Below are 9116 nucleotides of genomic sequence, written 5' to 3' on the forward strand. Positions count from 1 at the left end.
TGAAGTCATGACAAAAAGCCATGTGTCGTCAGGTAAGGAGTTCACTGAGAGGAAAAGAACTCAGAGAGCTTTGTAAACCAAACATTGGAATGGGTGGAGAATATCCACTTGATCTCTTGCCGTAGAATAAAGCATGGCCATGGTGGTCAATAACACTGAGAACTGATCTGCAAGGGTCTTAATCTCCTGCCATGAGGCTGACAACGGCGGCCAGTGGCAAAAAGAGAATCAAGCAGAAGTGAATGGCCAAGCCTGGTGACATGGGCTGGGACAGCAGGTCAGCTTGGGCTACATAGTGAGGTTTTATCCAAGATGCCGGGAGGTGGCTCCATGGGTAAAAGTGATTGCCGTGTGATCTCGAGGACCAACATTCTGATCCTCAGAGCCCACGTAGCAAGTCTATAATCTCAGTGTTCCTGTGTGTGGTGGTTTGGATGAGAATGGCCCCCTTAGGCTCGAATATTCGAATGCTCAGTCCCTAGTGGGTGGAACTGCTTGGGAAGGACTAGGAGGTGTGGCCTTGGAGGAGGTGTGTCACTAGGGGTGGGCTTGGAGGTTTCAGAAGCCAATATTGTTTCCGATTCTCTCTCTCTCTCTCTCTCTCTCTCTCTCTCTCTCTCTCTCTCTCTCTCTCTCTGCCTCATGTTTGTGTCTCAAAATGTAAGTTTTCAGTTATTGCTCCAGCACCATGCCTGCCTGCTGCCATGCTCCCAGCCTTAATGGTCATGGACTCTAGCTCTTTGGAATCACGAGACCCCAAATTAAATGCTGTCTTTTAAGTTACCTTGGTCTTGGTATTCGAGACAACAGCAGAAAAGTGAGTAAGACATACAGGAAGAGGAAAAGTGGACATCAGAATTCCTGGACCCTCACACCTCAATGTAGCTCAAGTTGAGTTTTGACTCAGGGTGTAGTTAAAGGTGTCCTCTAACTTCAAATATTTTTGCCTCTGTCTCCCAGCTCAAACATGTGACATCAAGCTCAATATTTTTGTGTTTTGGTTTGGTTTTTTGATTTTGGCCACAATGTCTTGAGACAAGGTCTCACTATGTATTTTCTAAAATTATTTTATGTGCATATGTGTTTTGCCTGCATGTATGTCTGTTGTGAGGGTGTCAGATCCCTTGGAAATGGAGTTACAGACAGTTGTGAGCTGCCATGTGGATGCTGAGAATTGAAGTTGAATCCTTTGGAAGAGTAGCCAGTGCTCTTAACTGCTGAGTCATCTCTCCAGCCACCCTCACTATGTATTTTGACTGGCCTGGAATTTACTGTAGAAACCAGTCTGGGAGCCAGGAGGTGGTGGTGCACACCTTTGATCCCAGCACTCTGTGAGTTTTAGGCCAGCCTAGTCTACAGAGCAAGTTCCAAGACAGTCACCAAAGCTACACAGAGAAACCCTGTCTTGAAAAAAAAAACCAAAAAAACAAAAGCAGAAAAAGAAATCAGGGTGGGCTCAAACTTGAGTTATCTTTCCAATCTCTGCCACCTGGATTGCTGGGAGTGCAGACATGCACCATCACTCCCAACTCAGACCTTTAAATTCGTGCCTATATGAACAGTTTACAAAGAGTCCACAAAACATCTTTTAATCATTTTATGTGTATGAGTGTTTTGTCTGCACGCATGTCTGTGCACCACATGTGTGCCTGGTGCCCAAGAATGTGTGAGCATCCATGTGGGCACTGGGAATGGAACCTGAGTCCTTTGCAAGAATAACAAATGCTCTTAACCACTGAGCCAATTCTCCAGCCATAAATTTATTTATTTTCATTGTGTGTGTCATGGTTCATGTGTGGAAGTCAGAGGACAAATTGCTGGAGTTGGTTCTCTCCTTCCACCAAGTGGGCTAATTTTGAAGAGAGAAGAGAGATGTAGTCACCACCTCCTGAAGTTCTTGGGAAACTAAATGGGAAAGATTGTCCAGCATAACAAGTCTATTTATAATCAAAGCATGCAAGAGGATCAGAAGCTTAAGGTCATCCTCAGTTATATAGGGAAGTGTTTTATGGTAGCCTGTGCTAAATGAGACCCCACCTCAGAAAAATGGGAGGGATGGTAAGATCTGTCAGCAGGTAAAAGTGCTTTTGGCCAAGCCTGACAACCTGAGTTCAATCTGGACTGGTAGGAGGAGAATTGACTCCCACAAGATGTCCTCTGAGAGGTACCCATACACTCCCGCACACAGGACACACACAATAGATAAATGTAGATTTTAGAAGTTTTTATAGAGGAGAGAATAAACCTATCTGCTGCTTTGAAGACAGGCAGGGCGAGGATAATTTCCAAACAACTGGCCTCTCAGTACCACCTAGTGGACAGCTAAAACAATACACGCTCTGATCCCAAATGACCAGTCCTAGAATAGCTCACTTCCAAATTCCTGGAACCTTTGCTACCTACACATGACGGGGAGACCATAATGAAGAAGTGTCGAGTAGCAACCCAGCCTCTGGAATAGAAAAGAAAGCCAGGAGTTAAGGTGCCTTTTCATAAGCTACGTTTGGGGAAGTGAGTAAGTTCCAGAGAAAGTGATGCTTTATTCCCTCATTATTGGTTGTAGCAGTGGCTTTGGAACTTTGAACATATATGTACACATACATTACTTATTACACACACCACATACACACACACACACACACACACACACACACACACACACACACACACAGGACCGGGCACATATTATGGGCTGAATTATACTCTTACTGTGATAGTATTTAGAAGCAAGACTTGGACAGAGCCAGGCGGATCTCTGTGAGTTCAAGGCCAGCCTGGGCTACCAAGTGAGCTCCAGGAAAGGCACAAAGCTACGCAGAGAAACCCTGTCTCAAAAAAAAAGAAGAAAGAAGAAGAAGAGGAGGAGGAAGAAGAAGAAGAAGAAGAAGAAGAAGAAGAAGGAGCAGCAGCAGCAAGACTTTAAGGCAATAATTAGATTTAAACAAGGTCATGAGATAGGGTACCCTTGATAGGATTTGTCAAAGGGGCCTCTAGGGTGATAAACTCAGGAAAGACCATATGACAATACACAAGAGGGCAGCTACATGCAAGGCAAAATGAGAAACCTCTTGGGATTGAAACACTGGTTGTAATTTTTTCAACTGACTTTGTAGGGGAAGTCAAGTTTCTCCTTTATACTGTTCTTGCTTGTTGACTTGATACATTTGGGAAGGGGGAATCTCAACTGAGGAATCGCCTCAGATTAGCCTATGGGCATGTCTGTGGGGCATTTTTCTTAGGAAAATTGGAGGAGGTCCTAGGTGAGTGGTTCTCAAACTGTGGGTGGAGACCCCTTGGGAGGGTCGAATAACCCTTTCATAGGGGTCACTTAAGACCATGGGAAAACACAGATATTTATAATCCATAACAGTAGCAAAATTACAGTTATGAAGTAGCAATGAAAATAATTTTATGGTTGTGGGTCACAACAACAGGAGAAACTATGTTAAGAGGTCTCAGCATTAGGCAGGTTGAGAAGCACTCTTCCAGGTGGTCCTGGCTTGTATAAGAAATCGAGCCGAGCAGAAAGGCAGGGAACAAGCCAGTAAGCAGCGTTCATTCCCTCTGGTTGTGTTGCTGTTTGTGGTGCTTTGTTGGTTGTTTGGTTGGTTGATTGGTTGGTTGGTTGGTTTGTTGGTTGGGTTTGTTGGTTTGGTTTGGTTGGTTGGTTGGGTTTGTTTGTTTGTTTTTTTTGGTTTGGTTGTTTGGTTTGTTGGTTGGTTGGTTGGGTTGTTTGGTTGGGTCGTTGGTTGGTTGATTGGTTGGTTGGGTTTTGTTGTTTTGAGACTGGATCTTACTATGTAGCTCTGGATGGCCTAGAATTCACTACATAAACAAAGCTGAATTTGAGCTCAGAAATCGTTCTTCCTCTTCCTCCCAAGTGCTGTGATAAGAGCATGGACCACCATGCCTGGCTCCTCTGTGATGTTGAGTTCCTGCCTTGACTTCTCTTGATAGGCTATAGACTAAATGAAGTAAACGCTTTCTTTCTCAAGTTGGTTTTGGTTGGTGTTTTATCACAGCAACAGAAAGTGAGCTAGAAGGGCTCTTTCACAGTCCGACTGGACCTGAAAATCACGTTGGCATCAGAACAGCAGATGAGAGCACACAGGCTGTATTGTTATGTTTACGTGTGCATGGGGCACCTTCACATGGGCAATGAGGGCACAAAGAAGCCGGTAGGGCCGAAAGCTTGTATTTAAGTTAAAGTCAACTGTGGACATGAGAGGAGAGGAGAGCTGGGACAGATGTTGGGAAATATGAATAAGAGAAAATAGGTTAGATTAATAAACTTTACTTTTTGTTTTTTGTTTGTTTTCTGAGACAGGATTTCTCTGTGTAATAGCCGTGGCTGTCCTGGAACTCGCTTTGTAGACCAAGCTGGGCTGGAACTCACAGAGATCCACCTGCCTCTGCCTCCCAGTGCTGGGATCAAAGGTGTGTGCCACCACTGCCCAGCTTTGGGTTGGTTTTTGTTGTTATTTGTTTGTTTAGTGAGTCTCATGGCCTCAAACTCACTATTTGGCCGAGGATGACTTGAACTTCTGATCCTCCTGGATTCCTCTCCCAAGTGCTGGGAATACAGGCATGAGCCACCACACCTAGCTAGTAGGTTTTGTTGGTGACAGAGTTCTCTCAGTCTCAATTCCCCATCTCTGGTGACAAGAATGTCTCCTTCCCCCTGGAGACCTTGTGCCTTATCTTCGGCTTTCAGGAAGAAAAGAGAAAACAAAAAGCACCAATACTGTATTTTCTTCAACTTACAATACTCCATATGCTAAAGTGGTGTATTTCAGTATGGTCTGCTCTAAATTCACCAGCTCTGTGGGCCATGTTCTTCTGTGAAAGGAAACAGGCCCCTTCGAAACTGACAGCAAGTTTGGCACATAGCTGTCATACCACTAAGACCTTCAAATACAGGCCAGGTCTTCACTGTCGGACTTTCATGAGGTGTTTGCTGGTCACATTATTCAGACTCCATCCTTGCTGGGCATGGAGGTACATGCCCATAGTCCTAACACTAGGGGTGTTGATGTAGGAGGATGCTTGAGGCCAGTTTAGGTAACTAACATAGCAAGGCCCAATCTGGGGGCCTGGGCATAAGCCTTTAATCCCAGCATTCAGGAGGCAGAGGCAGGCAGATTTCTGAGTTCTAGGCTAGCCTGGTCTACAGAGTAAGTGCCTGAACAGCCAAGGGTACACAAAGGGACCTTGTCTCAAAAAAGAAAAAAAAAAAAACTATTGATTATATTGGGAAGTGGGCCTCTGGGAGGTGATTAAATCATGAAGGCAGAGAATGGGGTCAGAGTCTTTATAAAAGAAGTCCTGGAGAACCACCTTGTCTCTCCTCTACCCTGTGAGGAGGACACTCTGAGAAGGGACACTTTTTGAAGCGGAAAAACAGGCTCTTACCAGATACCAAAACTCCAGAGCGTTATCTTGGGTTTCCCAGCCTCCAGACTATGAGGGGTAAACCTCTGTCATCCGAAAGACTCGTAGTCTATGAGGCACTCGTTGCGACAGCGGCCCAAATAGACTGAAACAGCCATTGTTCTTCCACAGTAACTACTTTTGAGCCGCTGAGACCCAAACACCTGGCAGCAACAACTCGAGCAAGGAAAGGTTTATTTTGGTTCACCGTGTCGGTGGACCGCGGTGGGGAAGGCACAAGTGTGGGCATGTGCGGCAGAGGCTGTTCACATCGAAGTCAGCCAAGGAGCAGAAAGCAGGACGGGAGCCAGGCACAGGCTTCAAGGGCCAGTCCCTAGCCCCTTCACCAGCTGGGCCTCGCTCCTATAGGTGTTACAGCCTCCCAGAGCGCTCCAGCAGCTGCGGAAAAGGCATTCAAAACATGAGCCTATGGGGAACCCTCAGAGAACCGTAACACCGGAATAAATTCTCTTAGCTACTCCTCAGCATGTAACTACCACATAGTGTGGTAGTTTGAATGAGATGCCCCCACAGCCTCATGTATCTGAATGCTTGGTCCCCGGTTGGTGGAACGGGGAGGTGTGTCACTGGGGCTGGGCTTTGAGGTTTCAAAAGCCCTGATCATTCCCAGTTGGCTCTCTTCTGCGCCATAGCTCTCAGTTCCTGCTCGGGTGCCGTGCCTGCCTGCCGTGATGGTCACGGGCTCTCTAACTAACCCTCTGAGACGGTCAGCCCCAAACTGACTCTTCTAGAAGCTGCCTCATCACAGAAATTCAAAAGTAAAAGTAACTGAAACACATAACAGTTAAATACGCCTGCTACCTTTAAAAAAAATTTTTTTTCCCCTTTGAGACATGATCTTATGATCTAGGCTGGCCTAGAACTTGCTAGGTAGAGTAGGCTGGCCTGAAACTGAGTCCTGAATACTGGGGTTAAGGTGTGCACCACCATACCTATGTGGCTTTAATAAAGGATTTTTATCAGTACTGGATAAATGAGATTAAGAGCATCCTGCTCTTGCAGAGGTCCTAAATTCAGTTACCAGCACCTACTTCAGACAGCTCACAATCACCTGTAATTCCAACTCCACGGAATTACGCCCTCTTCTGGAATCCACAGGGACAGGTATTTAGATGACATTCATTTACACAGACACACACAAGTATAAAAATAAATCCTTAAAAATAATTTTTTGTTGGGTTTTTTTGTTGTTTGTTTTTCAAGACAGGGTTTCTCTGTGTAGCCCTGGCTGTCCTGGAACTCACTCTGTAGACCAGGCTGGCCTCGAACTCACAGAGATCTGCCTGGCTCTGCCTCCCGAGTGTTGGGATTAAAGGCGTGCACCACCACCACCACCACCACCACCACCACCACCACCACCTGGCAGGATTCATTTTAATTTTGAGGCAGAGTCTAAGGCAGCTGAGGATGTCCTTTATTTTTTATTTAAATCTTATGGGGGGGCGGTCTTAGAGTTTCTATTACTGAGACGAAACACCATGATCAAAGCAATTTGGGGAGGAAAAGGTTTACTTGGCTCACACTTCCATATCACTCACTGTTCATCACCGAAGGAAGTCAGGACAGGACTCAAGCAGGGCAGGAACCTGGAGGCAGGAGCTGATGCAGAGGCCATGGAGGGAGCTGCCTCCTGGCTTGCTCCTTGTGGCTTGCTCAGTCTGCTTGCTCTATGTCTGCACTGCATATCAGAAGAGGGCACCAGAACACATTATAGATGGTTGTGAGCCACCATGTGGGTGCTGGGAATTGAACTCAGGACCTCTGGAAGAGCAGCCAGTGCTATTAGCCTCTGAGCCATCTCTCCAGCCCCACCAGCCTCTCTTTCTTTCTCTCTCTCTTTCTTTCTTTCTCTCTCTCTTTCTTTCTTTCTCTCTCTCTCTCTCTCTCTCTCTCTCTCTCTCTCTCTCTTTCTTCTCTTTTTTTTTTTTTTTTTTTTGAGACAGGGTTTCTCTGTGTAGCTTTGTGCCTTTCCTGGAACTGGCTTTGGAGACCAGGCTGGCCTCGAACTCACAGAGATCCGCCTGGCTCTGCCTCCGAGTGTTGGGATTAAAGGCGTGCACCACCACCACCACCACCACCACCACCACCACCACCACCACCGCCGCCCGGCGCCTCCTTTCTTATAGAACCCAGGACCACCAGCCCAAGGAAAGCACCATCCATTAAGAAAATGCCCAAAGGCCTGCCAACAGCCTGATTTTATAGAGGCGTTTTCTTGAGGTCCCCTCCTCTCAGGGGACTTAAGCTTGTGTCAAGCTGACATAAAACTACCCAGCACTGGGGGTGGGAGGGGGTGGGGGGGTGGCAGCGTCAGGCAGATTACTACACCCAGGAATCCTGCAAAGTAGATGTGTCTCCTTAGAGACAACCTTTACTCTCTCAAAAAATTTGTCTCAGCTGGGGCGGTGATGGTGCACACCTTTAGTCCCAGCACTCAGGAGGCAGAGGCGGATCTCTGTGAGTTCAAGGCCAGCCTGGACTACAGAGCGAGATCCAGGACAGGCACCAAAACTACACAGAGAAACTCTGTCTCGAAAAAACAAACAAACAAACAAAAGCCTCACATTAGCAGTGAATACTCAGGTATTGCCCTGAATTAAGATATCCTTAACTTGTAATCCTCCTGCCTCTGCTCTCAGCGTGCTAAGACTGCAGGCTGGTGCCGTCTTGCTGTTTTGTATTGTTGTGGGGATTACACGCAGGCCTTCGTACACACCAGGTAAGCACTCTGCCCACCTTCATGCTCCCCGCACCCTTCAGGAACTTATACATGGATGATGTGTATGTATATCACACATGTAAGGTATCAGAAACTACATATAAAGTCATTGTTGTGTTCCTGCAAAAGGGAACTCAGGCTTTTGGTCTCTTATTGGTCCCAGTCAAGTACTGATTATTAGCTGTGTTCTTTTCTATGCATGGTTCAAAGCCTTATTTCAGTTGGATATTTGAGAATTTAACTGTTAGGCTCTAGGAATACAGTAGCCCACACCTACAATCCCAGCACTGAGGGAAGTAGATGCAAGAGGATCACAGCCTGGTCTGCCCAGTGAACCCCAGTTCCAAGCCAGCCAAGGTTACACAGAGATCCTGTCTCAAACTAACCAACTAGTTTAGGAGCTGGAGGAACCCATGGTCTAATGCAGGGTGGTGGAGAATGAAACAAGCATAATGTAAGTCTGACGTCATCGTTACAGGTAGGGACGATAACTCAGTTGGTAAAATGCAAGCATGAGGCCCTGGGTTCACCCCTAGGAGAGGCGGGGGAGCCCGTCTAAGGAGGCAGAGACAGATGGAGCCCTGGGACTTACCAGCCAGTCACGGAGCCCCAGGTCCTTAAAAAACACATTTGTGCGCTACCGTGGGCACACAGACAGGGTGAGGGGAACGGTAAGGGAAGGATTCCCAAAGATCCAAAAGCTAAGAAAAGACTGGGAGAGGGCAAGGATTTAACAGGGTTGGACTTCGGAACTCCTGAGAGCTGAGCACGGTTGAGGCCTCTCTTTTCCCCCACTCTTCTATAACCAAAGGTGCAGCATGGGTAAAACCAGAACTGAATGGCAGATCTTGGCTGTGTCTGGACACATCATTACTCTGCCCTGGCGCCTGTGGGAGCCCACAAAGATTCCAACTTGTGGTTTGTTTCCATTTTGACTCAGGGTCAG

The sequence above is a fragment of the Peromyscus leucopus genome, chromosome 18 (genome assembly GCF_004664715.2).
Source record: "Peromyscus leucopus breed LL Stock chromosome 18, UCI_PerLeu_2.1, whole genome shotgun sequence".
NCBI lineage: Eukaryota > Metazoa > Chordata > Mammalia > Rodentia > Cricetidae > Peromyscus > Peromyscus leucopus.